The following is a 23,084-nucleotide window of genomic DNA, read 5'->3' on the forward strand; positions in this document are numbered from 1 at the left end:
TCCAGGAGCAGAACTGCCTCTGCCTCCACCTCCTTCACCGCCTGGAGCAGAGTAGCAGGAACTGCCTCTACCACCTCCAGAGCAGAGCAGCAGGAGCTGCCACTGCTTCCAACACCTCAATCACTTCCACCAGGAGCAGAGCAGCAGGAACTGCCTCTGCCTCCGCCACCTCCAAGAGCAGAGCTGCCTCTGCCTCCACCTCCTTCACCGCCTGGAGCAGAGCAGCAGGAGCTGCTTCTGCCTCCACCACCTGAACCACTTCCAACAGGAGGAGAGCAGCAGGAGCTGCCTCTGCCTCCGCCACCTACAGGAGCAGAGCTGCCTCTGCCTCCACCTCCTTCACCGTCTGGAGTAGAGTAACAGGAGCTGCTTCTGCCTCCACCACCGCAACCACTTCCCTCCCACTCCTACCTCCATCGCCAGGAGACTACACGCTCCTCTCACCTCCGTCGCTAAGAGCAGAGCAGCAGGAGCGGCCTCTGCTTTCACCACCTCCACCGCAAGAAGCAGAGCAGCAGGAGCTGTCTCTGCCTCCACCTCCTTTACTGCCTGGAGCCGAGCAGCAGGAGATGCTTCTGACTCCACCACCTCAACCACTTCCACCAGGAGCAGTAGGAGCTGCCTCTGCCTCAACCACCTCCAGTAGCAGAGCAGCAGGAGCTGTCTCTGCCTCCACCTCCTCACTGCCTGGAGCCGAGCGGAAGGAGCTGCCTCTGCCTCCGCCACCTCCAAGAGCAGAGCAGCCTCTGACTCCACCGCAAGGAGCAGAGCAGCAGGAGCTGCATCTGCCTCCACCACCTCAACCACTTCCACCAGGAGCAGTAGGAGCTGCCTCTGCCTCAACCACCTCCAGTAGCAGAGTAGCAGGAACTAAAACCACACTGAAAAGCTAAATGCCTCCGTAACTTCGAAACCGCAGAAGAGCTTAGGCTGCACTGAATGTATTGGTATCACTTACCCCACCGTCACCATCACGAGGAGAGGAGCCGGAGCTGCCTCTGCCTCCACCATCACCACCAGCAGAGGAAGAATGCCTGCTGTCCCCATCACAACCAGCAGAGGAAGAATGGCTGCTGTCACCATCACAACCAGCAGAGGAAGAATGCCTGCTGGTTTCCCCATCACAACCAGCAGAGGAAAAATGCCTGCTGGTTTCTCCTTCCGAGACAGAGGGAGAACTGTACCAGTCCCCTGCAAATGAGGTAGAGCCGCACCAGTCCTCTGCAAAAGAGGAAAAGCCGCACCAGTCCCCTGCAAGAGAGGGAGAGTCACACCAGTCCCCTGCAAGTGAGGGAGAGTTGTACCAGTCCCCTGCATGAACTGGAGACTACACGCCGCTCCCACCTCCGTCGACAGGAGACTACACGCTGCTTCCACACCCGTCGCCATCACAACCAGCAGAGGAAAAATGCCTGCTGGTTTCCCCTTCTGAGACAGAGGGAGAACCGCACCAGTCCGCTGCAAATGAGGTACAGCCGCACCAGTCCTCTGTAAAAGAGGTAGAGCCGCACCAGTCCCCAGCAAGAGAGGGAGAGTCACACCAGTCCCTTGCAAGTGAGGGAGAGTTGCACCAGTCCCCTGCAAGAGCAGGAGAATACACGCCGCTCCCACCTCCGTCGCCAGGAGACTACCACTCTGCTTCCACCTCCGTCGCAAGGAGACTACATGCTGCTCCCACCTCCGTCGCCAGGAGCAGAGCAGCAGGAGCTGCCTCTGTCTCCGCCACCTCCACCGGTAGGAGCAGAGCAGCAGGAACTGCCTCTCCCTCTGCCTCCTCGTAGAGCAGAGCAGCAGGAGCGGCCACTGCTTTTACCACCTCCACCGCAAAGAAGCAGAGCAGCAGGAACTGCCTCTGCCTCCGCCACCTCCAAGAGCAGAGCAGCGTCTGACTCCACCGCAAGGAGCAGAGCAGCAGGAGATGCTTCTGACTCCACCACCTGAACCACTTCCACCAGGAGCAGAGCAGCAGGAGCTGCCTCTGCCTCCGCCACCTCCAGGAGCAGAACTGCCTCTGCCTCCACCTCCTTCACCGCCTGGAGCAGAGTAGCAGGAACTGCCTCTACCACCTCCAGAGCAGAACAGCAGGAGATGCTTTTGACTCCACCACCTGAACCACTTCCACCAGGAGCAGAGCAGCAGGAGCTGCCTCTGCCTCCGCCACCTCCAGGAGCAGAGCTGCCTCTGCCTCCACCACCTTCACCGCCTGGAGCAGAGCAGCAGGGGATTCTTCTGCCTCCACCACCTGAACCACTTCCAACAGGAGGAGAGCAGCAGGAGCTGCCTCTGCCTCCGCCACCTCCAGGAGCAGAGCTGACTCTGCCTCCACCTCCTTCACCGCCTGGAGCAGAGTAGCAGGAGCTGCTTCTGCCTCCACCACCGCAACCACTTCCCTCCCACTCCCACCTCCGTCGCCAGGAGACTACAGTCTGCTTCCACCCCCGTCGCCAGGAGACTACACGCTCCTCCCACTTCAGTCGCTAGGAGCAGAGCAGGAGGAGCGGCCTCTGCTTTCACCACCTCCACCGCAAGAAGCAGAGCAGCAGGAGCTGTCTCTGCCTCCACCTCCTTTACTGCCTGGAGCCGAGCAGCAGGAACTGCCTCTGCCTCCGCCACCTCCAAGAGCAGAGCAGCCTCTGACTCCACCGCAAGGAGCAGAGCAGCAGGAGTTGCCTCTGCCTCCACCATCACGACCAGCAGAGGAAGAATGCCTGCTGTCCCCATCACAACCAGCAGAGGAAGAATGGCTGCTGTCACCATCACAACCAGCAGAGGAAGAATGCCTGCTGGTTTCCAAATCACAACCAGCAGAGGAAAAATGCCTGCTGGTTTCTCCTTCCGAGACAGGGGGAGAACTGTACCAGTCCCCTGCAAATGTAGAGCCGCACCAGTCCCCTGCAAGTGAGGGAGAGTTGCACCAGTCCCCTGCAAGAGCAGGAGACTACACTCTGCTTCCACCTCCGTCGCCAGGAGACTACACGCTGCTCCGACCTCCGTCGCCAGGAGCAGAGCAGCAGGATCTGCCTCTGTCTCCACCACCTCCACCGGTAGGAGCAGAGCAGCAGGAGCGGCCTCTGCCTCCACCTCCTTCACCGCCTGGAGCAGAGCAGCAGGAACTGCCTCTGCCTCCGCCACCTCCAAGAGCAGAGCAGCCTCTGACTCCACCGGAAGGAGCAGAGCAGCAGGAGCTGTCTCTGCCTCCGCCACCTTAACCACTTCCACCAGAAGCAGAGCAGTGGGAGCTGCCTCTGCCTCCATCACCTCAACCACGTCCACCAGGAGAAGAGCAGCAGGAGCTGCCTATGCCTTCGCCACCTCCAGGAGCAGAGCAGCAGGAACTGAACCCCACTGAAAAGCTAAATGCCTCCTTAACTTCGAAACCGGAAAAGATCTTAGGCTGCACTGAATAGTTTTGGTATCACTTACCCCACCGTCACAATCACGAGGAGAGGAGCCGGAGCTGCCTCTGCCTTCACCATCACCACCAGCAGAGGATGAATGATTGCTGTCCGCATCACAACCAGCAGAGGAAGAATGGCTGCTGTCACCATCACAACCAGCAGAGGAAGAATGCCTGCTGGTTTCCCCATCACAACCAGCAGAGGAAAAATGCTTGCTGGTTTCCCCTTCCGAGAGAAAAGGGAGAACCGCACCAGTCCCCTGCAAATGAGGTAGAGCCGCACCAGTCCTCTGCAAAAGAGGTAGAGTCTCACCAGTCCCTTGCAAGTGAGTGAGAGTTGCACCAGTCCCCTGCAAAAGCAGGAGACTACACGCTCCTCCCACCTCCGTCGCCAGGAGACTACACGTTCCTCCCACCTCCGTCGCTAGGAGCAGAGCAGCAGGAGCTGCCTCTGTCTCCACCACCTCAACCACTTCCACCATGAGCAGTAGGAGCTGCCTCTGCCTCCACCACTTCCAGTAGCAGAGCAGCAGGAACTAGAACCCCACTGAAAAGTTAAATGTCTCTGTAACTTCAAAACCGCAAAAGAGCTTAGGCTGCACTGAATAGTTTTGGTATCACTTCCCCCACTGTCACCATCACGAGGAGAGGAGCCAGAGTTGCCTCTACCTCCACCATCACCCCCAGCAGAGGAAGAATGCCTGCTGTCCCCATCACAACCAGCAGTGGAAGAATGGCTGCTGTCACCATCACAACCAGCAAAGGAAAAATGCCTGCTGGTTTCTCCTTCCGAGACAGAGAGAGAACCGCACCAGTCCCCTGCAAATGAGGTAGAGCCGCACCTGTCCCCTGCAAGAGAGGGAGAGTCACACCAGTCCCCTGCAAGTGAGGGAGAGTTGCACCAGTCCCCTGCAAGAGCAGGAGACTACATGCCGCTCCCACCTCCGTCGCTAGGAGACTACACTCTGCTTCCACCTCCGTCGCCAGGAGAATACATGCTGCTCCCACCTCCGTCGCCAGGAGCAGAGCAGCAAGAGCTGCCTCTATCTCCGCCACCTCCACCGGTAGAGCAGAGCAGCAGGAGCGGCCTCTGCCTCCACCTCCTTCACTGCCTGGAGCAGAGTAGCAGGAACTGCCTCTCCCTCTGCCACCTCCAAGAGCAGAGCAGCCTCTGACTCCACCGGAAGGAGCAGAGCAGCAGGAGCTGTCTCTGCCTCCGCCACCTCAACCATTTCCACCAGAAGCAGAGCAGTGGGAGCTGCCTCTGCCTCCATCACCTCAACCACGTCCACCAGGAGAAGAGCAGCAGGAGCTGCCTATGCCTTCGCCACCTCCAGGAGCAGAGCAGCAGGAACTAAACCCCACTGAAAAGCTAAATGCCTCCTTAACTTCGAAACCGGAAAAGATCTTAGGCTGCACTGAATAGTTTTGGTATCACTTACCCCACCGTCACAATCACGAGGAGAGGAGCCGGAGCTGCCTCTGCCTTCACCATCACCACCAGCAGAGGAAAAATGCTTGCTGGTTTCCCCTTCCGAGAGAAAAGGGAGAAGCGCACCAGTCCCCTGCAAATGAGGTAGAGCCGCACCAGTCCTCTGCAAAAGAGGTAGAGTCTCACCAGTCCCCTGCAAGTGAGTGCCTCCACCTCCTTTACTGCCTGGAGCCGAGCAGCAGGAACTGTCTCTGCCTCCGCCACCTCCAAGAGCAGAGCAGCCTCTGACTCCACCGCAAGGAGCAGAGCAGCAGGAGTTGCCTCTGCCTCCACCACTTCCACCAGGAGCAGTAGGAGCTGCCTCTGCCTCCACCACCTCCAGTAGCAGAGCAGCAGGAACTAAAACCACACTGAAAAGCTAAATGCCTCCGTAACTTCGAAACCGCAAAAGAGCTTAGGCTACACTGAATAGTATTGGTATCACTTACCCCACCGTCACCATCACGAGGAGAGGAGCCGGAGCTGCCTCTTCCTTCACCATCACCACCAGCAGAGTAAGAATGCCTGCTGGTTTCCCCATCACAACCAGCAGAGGAAAAATGCTGCTGGTTTCCCCTTCCGAGAGAAATGGGAGAACCGCACCAGTCCCCTGCAAAAGAGGTAGAGTCTCACTAGTCCCCTGCAAGTGAGTGAGAGTTGCACCAGTCCTCTGCAAAAGAGGTAGAGTCTCACTAGTCCCCTGCAAGTGAGTGAGAGTTGCACCAGTCCCCTGCAAGAGCAGGAGACTACACGCCGCTCCCACCTCCATCGCCAGGAGACTACACTCTGCTTCCACCTCCGTCGCCAGGAGCAGAGCAGCAGGAGCTGCCTCTGCCTCCGCCACCTCCAGGAGCAGAGCTGCCTCTGCCTCCACCTCCTTCACCGCCTGGAGCAGAGTAGCAGGAGCTGCTTCTGCCTCCACCACCTCAACCACTTCCCTCCCACTCCCACCTCCGTCGCAAGGAGACTACACGCTCCTCCCACCTCCGTCGATAGGAGCAAACCAGCAGGAGCGGCCTCTGCTTTCACCACCTCCACCGCAAGAAGCAGAGCAGCAGGAGCTGTCTCTACCTCCACCTCCTTTACTGCCTGGAGCCGAGCAGCAGGAACTGCCTCTGCCTCCACCACCTCAACCACTTCCACAGGAGCAGAGGAGCTGCCTCTGCCTCCACCACCTCCAGTAGGAGAGCAGCAAGAACTAAAACCACACTGAAAAGCTAAATGCCTCCGTAACTTCGAAACCGCAAAAGAGCTTGGCTGCACTGAATAGTTATGGTTTCACTTCAACCAACGTCACCATCACGAGGAGAGGAGCCGGAGCTGCCTCTGCCTTCACCATCACCACCAGCAGAGGAAGAATGATTGCTGTCCGCATCACAACCAGCAGAGGAAAAATGCCTGCTGGTTTCTCCTTCCGAGACAGGGGGAGAACTGTACCAGTCCCCTGCAAGTGAGGGAGAGTTGCACCAGTCCCCGCAAGAGCAGGAGACTACACTCTGCTTCCACCTCCGTCGCCAGGAGACTACACGCTGCTCCGACATCCGTCGCCAGGAGCAGAGCAGCAGGATCTGCCTCTGTCTCCACCACCTCCACCGCCTGGAGCAGAGTAGCAGGAGCTGCTTCTGCCTCCACCACCGCAACCACCCCTCCCACTCCCACATCCGTCGCCAGGAGACTACACGCTCCTCCCACCTCCGTCGCTAGGAGCAGAGCAGCAGGAGCGGCCTCTGCTTTCACCACCTCCACCGCAAGAAGCAGAGCAGCAGGACCTGTCTCTGCCTCCACCTCCTTTACTGCCTGGAGCCGAGCAGCAGGAGATGCTTCTGACTCCACCAACCACTTCCACCAGGAGCATAGCAGCAGGAGCTGCCTCTGCCTCCGCCACCTCCAGGAGCAGAGCTGTCTCTGCCTCCACCTCCTTCACCGCCTGGAGCAGAGCAGCAGGAGCTGCTTCTGCCTCCACCACCTGAACACTTCCAACAGGAGGAGAGCAGCAGGAGCTGCCTCTGCCTCCGCTATCTCCAGGAGCAGAGCTGCCGCTGCCTCCACCTCCTTCACCGCCTGGAGCAGAGTAGCAGGAGCTGCTTCTGCCTCCACCACCGCAACCACTTCCCCCTCCCACTCCCACATCCGTCGCCAGGAGACTACACGCTCCTCCCACCTCCGTCGCTAGGAGCAGAGCAGCAGGAGCGGCCTCTGCTTTCACCACCTCCACCGCAAGAAGCAGAGCAGCAGGACCTGTCTCTGCCTCCACCTCCTTTAATGCCTGGAGCCGAGCAGCAGGAACTGCCTCTGCCTCCGCCACCTCCAAGAGAGCAGCCTCTGACTCCACCACAAGGAGCAGAGCAGCAGGAGCTGCCTCTGTCTCCACCACCTCAACCACTTCCACCATGAGCAGTAGGAGCTGCCTCTGCCTCCACCACTTCCAGTAGCAGAGCAGCAAGAACTAAAACCACATTGAAAAGCTAAATGCCTCCGTAACTTCGAAACCGCAAAAGAGCTTAGGCTGCACTGAATAGTTTTGGTATCACTTACCCCACCGTCACTATCACGAGGAGAGGAGCCGGAGCTGCCTCTTCCTTCACCATCACCACCAGCAGAGTAAGAATGCCTGCTGGTTTCCCCATCACAACCAGCAGAGGAAAAATGCTTGCTGGTTTCCCCTTCCGAGAGAAATGGGAGAACCGCACCAGTCCCCTGCAAATGAGGTCGAGCCGCACCAGTCCTCTGCAAAAGAGGTAGAGTCTCACTAGTCCCCTGCAAGTGAGTGAGAGTTGCACCAGTCCCCTGCAAGAGCAGGAGACTACACGCCGCTACCACCTCCATCGCCAGGAGACTACACTCTGCTTCCACCTCCGTCGCCAGGAGCAGAGCAGCAGGAGCTGCCTCTGCCTCCACCTCCTTCATCGCCTGGAGCGGAGTAGCAGGAACTGCCTCTCCCTCTGCCACCTCCAAGAGCAGAGCAGCAGGAGCTGCTGCTGACTCCACCTCAAGGAGCAGAGCTGCCTCTGCTTTCACCACCTCCACCGCAAGAAGCAGAGCAGCAGGAGCTGTCTGTGCCTCCACCTCCTTTACTGCCTGCAGCAGAGCAGCAGGAGATGCTTCTGACTCCACCACTTGAACCACTTCCAACAGGAGGAGAGCAGCAGGAGCTGCCTCTGCCTCCGCCACCTCCAGGAGCAGAGCTGCCTCTGCCTCCACCTCCTTCACCGCCTGGAGCAGAGTAGCAGGAGCTGCTTCTGCCTCCACCACCTCATTCACTTCCCTCCCACTCCCACCTCCGTCGCAAGGAGACTACACGCTCCTCCCACCTCCGTCGATAAGAGCAAAGCAGCAGGAGCGGCCTCTGCTTTCACCACCTCCACCGCAAGAAGCAGAGGAGCAGGAGCTGTCTCTGCCTCCACCTCCTTTACTGCCTGGAGCAGAGCAGCAGGAGTTGCCTCTGCTTTCACCACCTCCACCGCAAGAAGCAGAGGAGCAGGAGCTGTCTCTGCCTTCACCATCACCACCAGCAGAGGAAGAATGAGTGCTGTCTGCATCACAACCAGCAGAGGAAGAATGGTTGCTGTCACCATCACAACCAGCAGAGGAAGAATGCCTGCTGGTTTCTCCTTCCGAGACAGGGGGAGAACTGTACCAGTCCCCTGCAAATGAGGTAGAGCCGCACCAGTCCCCTGCAAGTGAGGGAGAGTTGCACCAGTCCCCTGCAAGAGCAGGAGACTACACTCTGCTTCCACCTCCGTCGCCAGGAGACTACACGCTGCTCCGACATCCGTCGCCAGGAGCAGAGCAGCAGGATCTGCCTCTGTCTCCACCACCTCCACCGGTAGGAGCAGAGCAGCAGGAGCGGCCTCTGCCTTCACCTCCTTCACCGCCTGGAGCAGAGCAGCAGGAACTGCCTCTGCCTCCGCCACCTCCAAGAGCAGAGCAGCCTCTGACTCCACCGGTAGGAGCAGAGCAGCAGGAGCTGCTTCTGCCTCCACCACCGCAACCACTTCCCTCCCACTCCCACATCCGTCGCCAGGAGACTACACGCTCCTCCCACCTCCGTCGCTAGGAGCAGAGCAGCAGGAGCGGCCTCTGCTTTCACCACCTCCACCGCAAGAAGCAGAGCAGCAGGACCTGTCTCTGCCTCCACCTCCTTTACTGCCTGGAGCCGAGCAGCAGGAACTGCCTCTGCCTCCGCCTCCTCCAAGAGAGCAGCCTGACTCCACCGCAAGGAGCAGAGCAGCAGGAGCAGCCTCTGTCTCCACCACCTCAACCACTTCCACCAGGAGCAGTAGGAGCTGTCTCTGCCTCCACCACTTCCAGTAGCAGAGCAGCAAGAACTAAAACCACACTGAAAAGCTAAATGCCTCCGTAACTTCGAAACCGCAAAAGAGCTTAGGCTGCACTGAATAGTTTTGGTATCACTTACCCCACCGTCACTATCACGAGGAGAGGAGCCGGAGCTGCCTCTTCCTTCACCATCACCCCCAGCAGAGTAAGAATGCCTGCTGGTTTCCCCATCAAACCAGCAGAGGAAAAATGCTTGCTGCTTACCCCTTCCGAGAGAAATGGGAGAACCGCACCAGTCCCCTGCAAATGAGGTCGAGCCGCACCAGTCCTCTGCAAAAGAGGTAGAGTCTCACTAGTCCCCTGCAAGTGAGTGAGAGTTGCACCAGTCCCCTGCAAGAGCAGGAGACTACACGCCGCTCCCACCTCCATCGCCAGACTACACTCTGCTTCCACCTCCGTCGCCATGAGCAGAGCAGCAGGAGCTGCCTCTGCCTCCACCTCCTTCATCGCCTGGAGCAGAGTAGCAGGAACTGCCTTTCCCTCTGCCACCTCCAAGAGCAGAGCAGCAGGAGCTGCTGCTGACTCCACCTCAAGGAGCAGAGCTGCCTCTGCTTTCACCACCTCCACCGCAAGAAGCAGAGCAGCAGGAGCTGTCTGTGCCTCCACCTCCTTTACTGCCTGCAGCAGAGCAGCAGGAGATGCTTCTGACTCCACCACTTGAACCACTTCCAACAGGAGGAGAGCAGCAGGAGCTGCCTCTGCCTCCGCCACCTCCAGGAGCAGAGCTGCCTCTGCCTCCACCTCCTTCACCGCCTGGAGCAGAGTAGCAGGAGCTGCTTCTGCCTCCACCACCTCATTCACTTCCCTCCCACTCCCACCTCCGTCGCAAGGAGACTACACGCTCCTCTCACTCCGTCGCTAGAAGCAGAGCAGAAGGAGCGGCCTCTGCTTTCACCACCTCCACCGCAAGAAGCAGAGGAGCAGGAGCTGTCTCTGTCTCCACCTCCTTTACTGCCTGGAGGAGAGCAGCAGGAGCTGCCTCTGCCTCCGCTATCTCCAGGAGCAGAGCTGCCGCTGCCTCCACCTCCTTCACCGCCTGGAGCAGAGTAGCAGGAGCTGCTTCTGCCTCCACCACCGCAACCACTTCCATCCCACTCCCACATCCGTCGCCAGGAGACTACACGCTCCTCCCACCTCCGTCGCTAGGAGCAGAGCAGCAGGAGCGGCCTTTGCTTTCACCACCTCCACCGCAAGAAGCAGAGCAGCAGGACCTGTCTCTGCCTCCACCTCCTTTAATGCCTGGAGCCGAGCAGCAGGAACTGCCTCTGCCTCCGCCACCTCCAAGAGAGCAGCCTCTGACTCCACCGCAAGGAGCAGAGCAGCAGGAGCTGCCTCTGTCTCCACCACCTCAACCACTTCCACCATGAGCAGTAGGAGCTGCCTCTGCCTCCACCACTTCCAGTAGCAGAGCAGCAAGAACTAAAACCACATTGAAAAGCTAAATGCCTCCGTAACTTCGAAACCGCAAAAGAGCTTAGGCTGCACTGAATAGTTTTGGTATCACTTACCCCACCGTCACTATCACGAGGAGAGGAGCCGGAGCTGCCTCTTCCTTCACCATCACCACCAGCAGAGTAAGAATGCCTGCTGGTTTCCCCATCACAACCAGCAGAGGAAAAATGCTTGCTGGTTTCCCCTTCCGAGAGAAATGGGAGAACCGCACCAGTCCCCTGCAAATGAGGTCGAGCCGCACCAGTCCTCTGCAAAAGAGGTAGAGTCTCACTAGTCCCCTGCAAGTGAGTGAGAGTTGCACCAGTCCCCTGCAAGAGCAGGAGACTACACGCCGCTACCACCTCCATCGCCAGGAGACTACACTCTGCTTCCACCTCCGTCGCCAGGAGCAGAGCAGCAGGAGCTGCCTCTGCCTCCACCTCCTTCATCGCCTGGAGCGGAGTAGCAGGAACTGCCTCTCCCTCTGCCACCTCCAAGAGCAGAGCAGCAGGAGCTGCTGCTGACTCCACCTCAAGGAGCAGAGCTGCCTCTGCTTTCACCACCTCCACCGCAAGAAGCAGAGCAGCAGGAGCTGTCTGTGCCTCCACCTCCTTTACTGCCTGCAGCAGAGCAGCAGGAGATGCTTCTGACTCCACCACTTGAACCACTTCCAACAGGAGGAGAGCAGCAGGAGCTGCCTCTGCCTCCGCCACCTCCAGGAGCAGAGCTGCCTCTGCCTCCACCTCCTTCACCGCCTGGAGCAGAGTAGCAGGAGCTGCTTCTGCCTCCACCACCTCATTCACTTCCCTCCCACTCCCACCTCCGTCGCAAGGAGACTACACGCTCCTCCCACCTCCGTCGATAGGAGCAAAGCAGCAGGAGCGGCCTCTGCTTTCACCACCTCCACCGCAAGAAGCAGAGGAGCAGGAGCTGTCTCTGCCTCCACCTCCTTTACTGCCTGGAGCCGAGCAGCAGGAGCTGTCTCTGCCTCCACCTCCTTTACTGCCTGGAGCCGAGCAGCAGGAGATGCTTCTGACTCCACCACACTTCCACCAGGAGTAGGAGCTGCCTCTGCCTCAACCACCTCTAGCAGAGCAGCAGGAGCCTTCTCTGCCTCCATCTCCTTTACTGCCAGGAGCAGAGCAGCAGGAACTGCCTCTGCCTCCGCCACCTCCAAGAGCAGAGCAGCCTCTGACTCCACCCCAAGGAGCAGAGCAGCAGGAGCTGCCTCTGCCTCCACCACCTCAACCACTTCCACCAGGAGCAGTAGGAGCTGCCTCTGCCTCCACCACTTCCAGTAGCAGACAGCAAGAACTAAAACCACACTGAAAAGCTAAATGCCTCCGTAACTTCGAAACCGCAAAAGAGCTTGGCTGCACTGAATAGTTATGGTTTCACTTCCCCCACCGTCACCATCACGAGGAGAGGAGCCGGAGCTGCCTCTGCCTTCACCATCACCACCAGCAGAGGAAGAATGATTGCTGTCCGCATCACAACCAGCAGAGGAAGAATGGTTGCTGTCACCATCACAACCAGCAGAGGAAGAATGCCTGCTGGTTTCCCCATCACAACCAGCAGAGAAAAAATGCCTGCTGGTTTCTCCTTCCGAGACAGGGGGAGAACTGTACCAGTCCCCTGCAAGTGAGGGAGAGTTGCACCAGTCCCCTGCAAGAGCAGGAGACTACACTGCTTCCACCTCCGTCGCCAGGAGACTACACGCTGCTCCGACATCCGTCGCCAGGAGCAGAGCAGCAGGATCTGCCTCTGTCTCCACCAGCTCCACGGGTAGGAGCAGAGCAGCAGGAGCTGCTTCTGCCTCCACCACCTGAACCACTTCCAAAAGGAGGAGAGCAGCAGGAGCTGCCTCTGCCTCCGCCACCTCCAGGAGCAGAGCTGCCTCTGCCTCCACCTCCTTCACTGCCTGGAGCAGAGTAGCAGGAGCTGCTTCTGCCTCCACCACCTCAACCACTTCCCTCCCACTCCCACCTCCGTCGCAAGGAGACTACACGCTCCTCCCACCTCCGTCGATAGGAGCAAAGCAGCAGGAGCGGCCTCTGCTTTCACCACCTCCACCGCAAGAAGCAGAGCAGCAGGAGCTGTCTCTACCTCCACCTCCTTTACTGCCTGGAGCCGAGCAGCAGGAACTGCCTCTGCCTCCGCCACCTCCAAGAGCAGAGCAGCCTCTGACTCCACCGCAAGGAGCAGAGCAGCAGGAGCTGCCTCTGCCTCCACCACCTCAACCACTTCCACAGGAGCAGAGGAGCTGCCTCTGCCTCCACCACCTCCAGTAGGAGAGCAGCAAGAACTAAAACCACACTGAAAAGCTAAATGCCTCCGTAACTTCGAAACCGCAAAAGAGCTTAGGCTGCACTGAATAGTTATGGTTTCACTTCCCCCACCGTCACCATCACGAGGAGAGGAGCCGGAGCTGCCTCTGCCTTCACCAACCACCAGCAGAGGAAGAATGATTGCTGTCTGCATCACAACCAGCAGAGGAAGAATGGTTGCTGTCACCATCACAACCAGCAGAGGAAGAATGCCTGCTGGTTTCTCCTTCCGAGACAGGGGGAGAACTGTACCAGTCCCCTGCAAATGAGGTAGAGCCGCACCAGTCCCCTGCAAGTGAGGGAGAGTTGCACCAGTCCCCTGCAAGAGCAGGAGACTTCACTCTGCTTCCACCTCCGTCGCCAGGAGACTACACGCTGCTCCGACATCCGTCGCCAGGAGCAGAGCAGCAGGAGCTGCCTCTGTCTCCGCCACCTCCACCGGTAGGAGCAGAGCAGCAGGAGCGGCCTCTGCCTCCACCTCCTTCACTGCCTGGAGCAGAGTAGCAGGAACTGCCTCTCCCTCTGCCACCTCCAAGAGCAGAGCAGAAGGAGCTGCTGCTGACTCCACCTCAAGGAGCAGAGCTGCCTCTGCTTTCACCACCTCCACCGCAAGAAGCAGAGCAGCAGGTGCTGTCTCTGCCTCCACCTCCATTACTGCCTGGAGCAGAGCAGCAGGAGATGCTTCTGACTCCACCACCTGAACCACTTCCACCAGGAGCAGAGCAGCAGGAGCTGCCACTGCCTCCAACACCTCAACCACTTCCACCAGGAGCAGAGCAGCAGGAACTGCCTCTGCCTCCGCCACCTCCAAGAGCAGAGCTGCCTCTGCCTCCACCTCCTTCACCGCCTGGAGCAGAGCAGCAGGAGCTGCTTCTGCCTCCACCACCTGAACCACTTCCAACAGGAGGAGAGCAGCAGGAGCTGCCTCTGCCTCCGCCACCTCCAGGAGCAGAGCTGCCTCTGCCTCCACCTCCTTCACCGCCTGGAGTAGAGTAACAGGAGCTGCTTCTGCCTCCACCACCGCAACCACTTCCCTCCCACTCCTACCTCCATCGCCAGGAGACTACACGCTCCTCTCACCTCCGTCGCTAGGAGCAGAGCAGCAGGAGCGGCCTCTGCTTTCACCACCTCCACCGCAAGAAGCAGAGCAGCAGGAGCTGTCTCTGCCTCCACCTCCTTTACTGCCTGGAGCCGAGCAGCAGGAGATGCTTCTATCTCCACCACCTCAACCACTTCCACCAGGAGCAGTAGGAGCTGCCTCTGCCTCAACCACCTCCAGTAGCAGAGCAGCAGGAGCTGTCTCTGCCTCCACCTCCTTTACTGCCTGGAGCCGAGCGGCAGGAGCTGCCTCTGCCTCCGCCACCTCCAAGAGCAGAGCAGCCTCTGACTCCACCGCAAGGAGCAGAGCAGCAGGAACTAAAACCACACTGAAAAGCTAAATGCCTCCGTAACTTCGAAACCGCAGAAGAGCTTAGGCTGCACTGAATGTATTGGTATCACTTACCCCACCGTCACCATCACGAGGAGAGGAGCCGGAGCTGCCTCTGCCTCTACCATCACCACCAGCAGAGGAAGAATGCCTGCTGTCCCCATCACAACCAGCAGAGGAAGAATGGCTGCTGTCACCATCACAACCAGCAGAGGAAGAATGCCTGCTGGTTTCCCCATCACAACCAGCAGAGGAAAAATGCCTGCTGGTTTCTCCTTCCGAGACAGAGGGAGAACTGTACCAGTCCCCTGCAAATGAGGTAGAGCCGCACCAGTCCTCTGCAAAAGAGGAAGAGCCGCACCAGTCCCCTGCAAGAGAGGGAGAGTCACACCAGTCCCCTGCAAGTGAGGGAGAGTTGTACCAGTCCCCTGCATGAACTGGAGACTACACGCCGCTCCCACCTCCGTCGACAGGAGACTACACGCTGCTTCCACACCCGTCGCCATCACAACCAGCAGAGGAAAAATGCCTGCTGGTTTCCCCTTCTGAGACAGAGGGAGAACCGCACCAGTCCGCTGCAAATGAGGTACAGCCGCACCAGTCCTCTGTAAAAGAGGTAGAGCCGCACCAGTCCCCAGCAAGAGAGGGAGAGTCACACCAGTCCCTTGCAAGTGAGGGAGAGTTGCACCAGTCCCCTGCAAGAGCAGGAGAATACACGCCGCTCCCACCTCCGTCGCCAGGAGACTACACTCTGCTTCCACCTCCGTCGCAAGGAGACTACATGCTGCTCCCACCTCCGTCGCCAGGAGCAGAGCAGCAGGAGCTGCCTCTGTCTCCGCCACCTCCACCGGTAGGAGCAGAGCAGCAGGAACTGCCTCTCCCTCTGCCTCCTCCTAGAGCAGAGCAGCAGGAGCGGCCACTGCTTTTACCACCTCCACCGCAAAGAAGCAGAGCAGCAGGAACTGCCTCTGCCTCCGCCACCTCCAAGAGCAGAGCAGCGTCTGACTCCACCGCAAGGAGCAGAGCAGCAGGAGATGCTTCTGACTCCACCACCTGAACCACTTCCACCAGGAGCAGAGCAGCAGGAGCTGCCTCTGCCTCCGCCACCTCCAGGAGCAGAACTGCCTCTGCCTCCACCTCCTTCACCGCCTGGAGCAGAGTAGCAGGAACTGCCTCTACCACCTCCAGAGCAGAGCAGCAGGAGATGCTTTTGACTCCACCACCTGAACCACTTCCACCAGGAGCAGAGCAGCAGTAGCTGCCTCTGCCTCCGCCACCTCCAGGAGCAGAGCTGCCTCTGCCTCCACCACCTTCACCGCCTGGAGCAGAGCAGCAGGGGATTCTTCTGCCTCCACCACCTGAACTACTTCCAACAGGAGGAGAGCAGCAGGAGCTGCCTCTGCCTCCGCCACCTCCAGGAGCAGAGCTGACTCTGCCTCCACCTCCTTCACCGCCTGGAGCAGAGTAGCAGGAGCTGCTTCTGCCTCCACCACCGCAACCACTTCCCTCCCACTCCCACCTCCGTCGCCAGGAGACTACAGTCTGCTTCCACCCCCGTCGCCAGGAGACTACACGCTCCTCCCACTTCAGTCGCTAGGAGCAGAGCAGGAGGAGCGGCCTCTGCTTTCACCACCTCCACCGCAAGAAGCAGAGCAGCAGGAGCTGTCTCTGCCTCCACCTCCTTTACTGCCTGGAGCCGAGCAGCAGGAACTGCCTCTGCCTCCGCCACCTCAGAGCAGAGCAGCCTCTGACTCCACCGCAAGGAGCAGAGCAGCAGGAGTTGCCTCTTCCTCCACCACGTCCACCAGGAGCAGTAGGAGCTACCTCTGCCTCCACCACCTCCAGTAGCAGAGCAGCAGGAACTAAACCACACTGAAACGATAAATGCCTCCTTATCACCATCACGAGGAGAGGAGCCGGAGCTGCCTCTGCCTCCACCATCAGGACCAGCAGAGGAAGAATGCCTGCTGTCCCCATCACAACCAGCAGAGGAAGAATGCCTGCTGTCCCCATCACAACCAGCAGAGGAAGAATGCCTGCTGGTTTCCCCATCACAACCAGCAGAGGAAAAATGCCTGCTGGTTTCTCCTTCCGAGACAGAGGGAGAACCGTACCAGTCCCCTGCAAATGAGGTAGAGCCGCACCAGTCCTCTGCAAAAGAGGTAGAGCCGCACTAGTCCCCAGCAATAGAGGAAGAGTCACACCAGTCCCCTGCAAGTGAGGGAGAAATGCACCTGTCCCCTGCAAGAGCAGGAGAATACACGCCGCTCCCACCTCCGTCGCCAGGAGACTACACTCTGCTTCCACCTCCGTCGCCAGGAGACTACACGCTGCTCCCACCTCCATTGCCAGGAGCAGAGCAGCTGGAGCTGCCTCTGTCTCCGCCACCTCCACCGGTAGGAGCAGAGCAGCAGGAGCGGCCTCTGCCTCCACCTCCTTCACTGCCTGGAGCAGAGTAGCAGGAACTGCCTCTCCCTCTGCCACCTCCAAGAGCAGAGCAGAAGGAGCTGCTGCTGACTCCACCTCAAGGAGCAGAGCTGCCTCTGCTTTCACCACCTCCACCGCAAGAAGCAGAGCAGCAGGTGCTGTCTCTGCCTCCACCTCCATTACTGCCTGGAGCAGAGCAGCAGGAGATGCTTCTGACTCCACCACCTGAACCACTTCCACCAGGAGCAGAGCAGCAGGAGCTGCCACTGCCTCCAACACCTCAACCACTTCCACCAGGAGCAGAGCAGCAGGAACTGCCTCTGCCTCCGCCACCTCCAAGAGCGGAGCTGCCTCTGCCTCCACCTCCTTCACCGCCTGGAGCAGAGCAGCAGGAGCTGCTTCTGCCTCCACCACCTGAACCACTTCCAACAGGAGGAGAGCAGCAGGAGCTGCCTCTGCCTCCGCCACCTACAGGAGCAGAGCTGCCTCTGCCTCCACCTCCTTCACCGCCTGGAGTAGAGTAACAGGAGCTGCTTCTGCCTCCACCACCGCAACCACTTCCCTCCCACTCCTACCTCCATCGCCAGGAGACTACACGCTCCTCTCACCTCCGTCGCTAGGAGCAGAGCAGCAGGAGCGGCCTCTGCTTTCACCACCTCCACCGCAAGAAGCAGAGCAGCAGGAGCTGTCTCTGCCTCCACCTCCTTTACTGCCTGGAGCCGAGCAGCAGGAGATGCTTCTGACTCCACCACCTCAACCACTTCCACCAGGAGCAGTAGGAGCTGCCTCTGCCTCAACCACCTCCAGTAGCAGAGCAGCAGGAGCTGTCTCTGCCTCCACCTCCTTTACTGCCTGGAGCCGAGCGGCAGGAGCTGCCTCTGCCTCCGCCACCTCCAAGAGCAGAGCAGCCTCTGACTCCACCGCAAGGAGCAGAGCAGCAGGAACTAAAACCACACTGAAAAGCTAAATGCCTCCGTAACTTCGAAACCGCAGAAGAGCTTAGGCTGCACTGAATGTATTGGTATCACTTACCCCACCGTCACCATCACGAGGAGAGGAGCCGGAGCTGCCTCTGCCTCCACCATCACCACCAGCAGAGGAAGAATGCCTGCTGTCCCCATCACAACCAGCAGAGGAAGAATGGCTGCTGTCACCATCACAACCAGCAGAGGAAGAATGCCTGCTGGTTTCCCCATCACAACCAGCAGAGGAAAAATGCCTGCTGGTTTCTCCTTCCGAGACAGAGGGAGAACTGTACCAGTCCCCTGCAAATGAGGTAGAGCCGCACCAGTCCTCTGCAAAAGAGGAAGAGCCGCACCAGTCCCCTGCAAGAGAGGGAGAGTCACACCAGTCCCCTGCAAGTGAGGGAGAGTTGTACCAGTCCCCTGCATGAACTGGAGACTACACGCCGCTCCCACCTCCGTCGACAGGAGACTACACGCTGCTTCCACACCCGTCGCCATCACAACCAGCAGAGGAAAAATGCCTGCTGGTTTCCCCTTCTGAGACAGAGGGAGAACCGCACCAGTCCGCTGCAAATGAGGTACAGCCGCACCAGTCCTCTGTAAAAGAGGTAGAGCCGCACCAGTCCCCAGCAAGAGAGGGAGAGTCACACCAGTCCCTTGCAAGTGAGGGAGAGTTGCACCAGTCCCCTGCAAGAGCAGGAGAATACACGCCGCTCCCACCTCCGTCGCCAGGAGACTACACTCTGCTTCCACCTCCGTCGCAAGGAGACTACATGCTGCTCCCACCTCCGTCGCCAGGAGCAGAGCAGCAGGAGCTGCCTCTGTCTCCGCCACCTCCACCGGTAGGAGCAGAGCAGCAGGAACTGCCTCTCCCTCTGCCTCCTCCTAGAGCAGAGCAGCAGGAGCGGCCACTGCTTTTACCACCTCCACCGCAAAGAAGCAGAGCAGCAGGAACTGCCTCTGCCTCCGCCACCTCCAAGAGCAGAGCAGCGTCTGACTCCACCGCAAGGAGCAGAGCAGCAGGAGATGCTTCTGACTCCACCACCTGAACCACTTCCACCAGGAGCAGAGCAGCAGGAGCTGCCTCTGCCTCCGCCACCTCCAGGAGCAGAACTGCCTCTGCCTCCACCTCCTTCACCGCCTGGAGCAGAGTAGCAGGAACTGCCTCTACCACCTCCAGAGCAGAGCAGCAGGAGATGCTTTTGACTCCACCACCTGAACCACTTCCACCAGGAGCAGAGCAGCAGTAGCTGCCTCTGCCTCCGCCACCTCCAGGAGCAGAGCTGCCTCTGCCTCCACCACCTTCACCGCCTGGAGCAGAGCAGCAGGGGATTCTTCTGCCTCCACCACCTGAACCACTTCCAACAGGAGGAGAGCAGCAGGAGCTGCCTCTGCCTCCGCCACCTCCAGGAGCAGAGCTGACTCTGCCTCCACCTCCTTCACCGCCTGGAGCAGAGTAGCAGGAGCTGCTTCTGCCTCCACCACCGCAACCACTTCCCTCCCACTCCCACCTCCGTCGCCAGGAGACTACAGTCTGCTTCCACCCCCGTCGCCAGGAGACTACACGCTCCTCCCACTTCAGTCGCTAGGAGCAGAGCAGGAGGAGCGGCCTCTGCTTTCACCACCTCCACCGCAAGAAGCAGAGCAGCAGGAGCTGTCTCTGCCTCCACCTCCTTTACTGCCTGGAGCCGAGCAGCAGGAACTGCCTCTGCCTCCGCCACCTCAGAGCAGAGCAGCCTCTGACTCCACCGCAAGGAGCAGAGCAGCAGGAGTTGCCTCTGCCTCCACCACGTCCACCAGGAGCAGTAGGAGCTACCTCTGCCTCCACCACCTCCAGTAGCAGAGCAGCAGGAACTAAACCACACTGAAACGATAAATGCCTCCTTATCACCATCACGAGGAGAGGAGCCGGAGCTGCCTCTGCCTCCACCATCAGGACCAGCAGAGGAAGAATTCCTGCTGTCCCCATCACAACCAGCAGAGGAAGAATGCCTGCTGTCCCCATCACAACCAGCAGAGGAAGAATGCCTGCTGGTTTCCCCATCACAACCAGCAGAGGAAAAATGCCTGCTGGTTTCTCCTTCCGAGACAGAGGGAGAACCGTACCAGTCCCCTGCAAATGAGGTAGAGCCGCACCAGTCCTCTGCAAAAGAGGTAGAGCCGCACTAGTCCCCAGCAATAGAGGAAGAGTCACACCAGTCCCCTGCAAGTGAGGGAGAAATGCACCTGTCCCCTGCAAGAGCAGGAGAATACACGCCGCTCCCACCTCCGTCGCCAGGAGACTACACTCTGCTTCCACCTCCGTCGCCAGGAGACTACACGCTGCTCCCACCTCCATTGCCAGGAGCAGAGCAGCTGGAGCTGCCTCTGTCTCCGCCACCTCCACCGGTAGGAGCAGAGCAGCAGGAGCGGCCTCTGCCTCCACCTCCTTCACTGCCTGGAGCAGAGTAGCAGGAACTGCCTCTCCCTCTGCCACCTCCAAGAGCAGAGCAGAAGGAGCTGCTGCTGACTCCACCTCAAGGAGCAGAGCTGCCTCTGCTTTCACCACCTCCACCGCAAGAAGCAGAGCAGCAGGTGCTGTCTCTGCCTCCACCTCCATTACTGCCTGGAGCAGAGCAGCAGGAGATGCTTCTGACTCCACCACCTGAACCACTTCCACCAGGAGCAGAGCAGCAGGAGCTGCCACTGCCTCCAACACCTCAACCACTTCCACCAGGAGCAGAGCAGCAGGAACTGCCTCTGCCTCCGCCACCTCCAAGAGCAGAGCTGCCTCTGCCTCCACCTCCTTCACCGCCTGGAGCAGAGCAGCAGGAGCTGCTTCTGCCTCCACCACCGCAACCACTTCCCTCCCACTCCTACCTCCGTCGCCAGGAGACTACACGCTCCTCTCACCTCCGTCGCTAGGAGCAGAGCAGCAGGAGCGGCCTCTGCTTTCACTACCTCCACCGCAAGAAGCAGAGCAGCAGGAGCTGTCTCTGCCTCCACCTCCTTTACTGCCTGGAGCCGAGCGGCAGGAGATGCTTCTGACTCCACCACCTCAACCACTTCCACCAGGAGCAGTAGGAGCTGCCTCTGCCTCAACCACCTCCAGTAGCAGAGCAGCAGGAGCTGTCTCTGCCTCCACCTCCTTTACTGCCTGGAGCCGAGCGGCAGGAGCTGCCTCTGCCTCCGCCACCTCCAAGAGCAGAGCAGCCTCTGACTCCACCGCAAGGAGCAGAGCAGCAGGAACTAAAACCACACTGAAAAGCTAAATGCCTCCGTAACTTCGAAACCGCAGAAGAGCTTAGGCTGCACTGAATGTATTGGTATCACTTACCCCACCGTCACCATCACGAGGAGAGGAGCCGGAGCTGCCTCTGCCTCCACCATCACCACCAGCAGAGGAAGAATGCCTGCTGTCCCCATCACAACCAGCAGAGGAAGAATGGCTGCTGTCACCATCACAACCAGCAGAGGAAGAATGCCTGCTGGTTTCCCCATCACAACCAGCAGAGGAAAAATGCCTGCTGGTTTCTCCTTCCGAGACAGAGGGAGAACTGTACCAGTCCCCTGCAAATGAGGTAGAGCCGCACCAGTCCTCTGCAAAAGAGGAAGAGCCGCACCAGTCCCCTGCAAGAGAGGGAGAGTCACACCAGTCCCCTGCATGAACTGGAGACTACACGCCGCTCCCACCTCCGTCGACAGGAGACTACACGCTGCTTCTACACCCGTCGCCATCACAACCAGCAGAGGAAAAATGCCTGCTGGTTTCCCCTTCTGAGACAGAGGGAGAACCGCACCAGTCCGCTGCAAATGAGGTACAGCCGCACCAGTCCTCTGTAAAAGAGGTAGAGCCGCACCAGTCCCCAGCAAGAGAGGGAGAGTCACACCAGTCCCTTGCAAGTGAGGGAGAGTTGCACCAGTCCCCTGCAAGAGCAGGAGAATACACGCCGCTCCCACCTCCGTCGCCAGGAGACTACACTCTGCTTCCACCTCCGTCGCAAGGAGACTACATGCTGCTCCCACCTCCGTCGCCAGGAGCAGAGCAGCAGGAGCTGCCTCTGTCTCCGCCACCTCCACCGGTAGGAGCAGAGCAGCAGGAACTGCCTCTCCCTCTGCCTCCTCCTAGAGCAGAGCAGCAGGAGCGGCCACTGCTTTTACCACCTCCACCGCAAAGAAGCAGAGCAGCAGGAGCTGCCTCTGCCTCCGTCACCTCCAGGAGCAGAACTGCCTCTGCCTCCACCTCCTTCACCGCCTGGAGCAGAGTAGCAGGAACTGCCTCTACCACCTCCAGAGCAGAGCAGCAGGAGATGCTTTTGACTCCACCACCTGAACCACTTCCACCAGGAGCAGAGCAGCAGGAGCTGCCTCTGCCTCCGCCACCTCCAGGAGCAGAGCTGCCTCTGCCTCCACCACCTTCACCGCCTGGAGCAGAGCAGCAGGGGATTCTTCTGCCTCCACCACCTGAACCACTTCCAAAAGGAGGAGAGCAGCAGGAGCTGCCTCTGCCTCCGCCACCTCCAGGAGCAGAGCTGACTCTGCCTCCACCTCCTTCACCGCCTGGAGCAGAGTAGCAGGAGCTGCTTCTGCCTCCACCACCGCAACCACTTCCCTCCCACTCCCACCTCCGTCGCCAGGAGACTACAGTCTGCTTCCACCCCCGTCGCCAGGAGACTACACGCTCCTCCCACTTCAGTCGCTAGGAGCAGAGCAGGAGGAGCGGCCTCTGCTTTCACCACCTCCACCGCAAGAAGCAGAGCAGCAGGAGCTGTCTCTGCCTCCACCTCCTTTACTGCCTGGAGCCGAGCAGCAGGAACTGCCTCTGCCTCCGCCACCTCCAAGAGCAGAGCAGCCTCTGACTCCACCGCAAGGAGCAGAGCAGCAGGAGTTGCCTCTGCCTCCACCATCACGACCAGCAGAGGAAGAATGCCTGCTGTCCCCATCACAACCAGCAGAGGAAAAATGCCTGCTGGTTTCTCCTTCCGAGACAGAGGGAGAACCGTACCAGTCCCCTGCAAATGAGGTAGAGCCGCACCAGTCCTCTGCAAAAGAGGTAGAGCCGCACTAGTCCCCAGCAATAGAGGAAGAGTCACACCAGTCCCCTGCAAGTGAGGGAGAAATGCACCTGTCCCCTGCAAGAGCAGGAGAATACACGCCGCTCCCACCTCCGTCGCCAGGAGACTACACTCAGCTTCCACCTCCGTCGCAAGGAGACTACATGCTGCTCCCAGCTCCGTCGCCAGGAGCAGAGCAGCAGGAGCTGCCTCTGTCTCCGCCAGCTCCACGGGTAGGAGCAGAACAGCAGGAGCTGCCTCTGCCT

Source organism: Acipenser ruthenus, chromosome 6, assembly GCF_902713425.1.
Source record: "Acipenser ruthenus chromosome 6, fAciRut3.2 maternal haplotype, whole genome shotgun sequence".
NCBI classification, from domain to species: domain Eukaryota; kingdom Metazoa; phylum Chordata; class Actinopteri; order Acipenseriformes; family Acipenseridae; genus Acipenser; species Acipenser ruthenus.